Genomic DNA, 745 nt, shown 5'->3' on the forward strand with positions numbered 1-745 from the left:
TCCAGATAGGGCCCAAAAAACTACGTTTTTAGAAACTTCTAGAAAACCTCCCTCCTTAAGATGCGTAGGAAGTTTGTGCGAGAATCTCGCGCGGGGGGTACTGGCCATTTCGGGTATAAAAAGGGCGGAAAACGCCGCGGAGCGACAACACATAGTTTTCGGCTTCGAGTCTGTTACTTCTTTCTCGACTTTAATCGTTATTCCAACTCTGATTCAACTCCAGACAGTTAGTGACACTGAGGAATCGCATAAGTCTTATCAAGTAAAACTGTAAGAACAACACGATGTTCTCGCATCGAGGATTAGTGAGTAAACTTTTCTGACATATGTTTTACATTTATTTAATATTCTTTTATGAGTTTTTAACTTCCGAAATTAGAACTTTTTAATAATAAAATGATATGTCATCAGCATTAGACAGAAATTTTGTAGAAATTAATAAAACGTTTATTTCTTTTCTGCATTTTACTTTTCCTCTAAAAAAATCGTTTTTTATATTAACAAAATAATATTCCACAGTAAATCCATAAATATGTGTGTAATGTCTCTCAACAATTTTAAATTGTTAAATAAATAATTTAGGGAACAAATTTCTGCCATATCGAACATCTGTTCGAGAATAATCTGCTTAAAGTTTCCTTAATCATTCCAGTTCTTAGCAGTGACAATCTCGTTAGCAAGTACCGCACTTGCCGGGGTCCTCTTTCAACCCGACTATGAATATCATATCGAAAGCAATCCACAA

Source organism: Temnothorax curvispinosus, unplaced genomic scaffold (genome assembly GCF_003070985.1).
Source record: "Temnothorax curvispinosus isolate PA1 unplaced genomic scaffold, ASM307098v1 QBEX01017832.1, whole genome shotgun sequence".
Taxonomy (NCBI): domain Eukaryota; kingdom Metazoa; phylum Arthropoda; class Insecta; order Hymenoptera; family Formicidae; genus Temnothorax; species Temnothorax curvispinosus.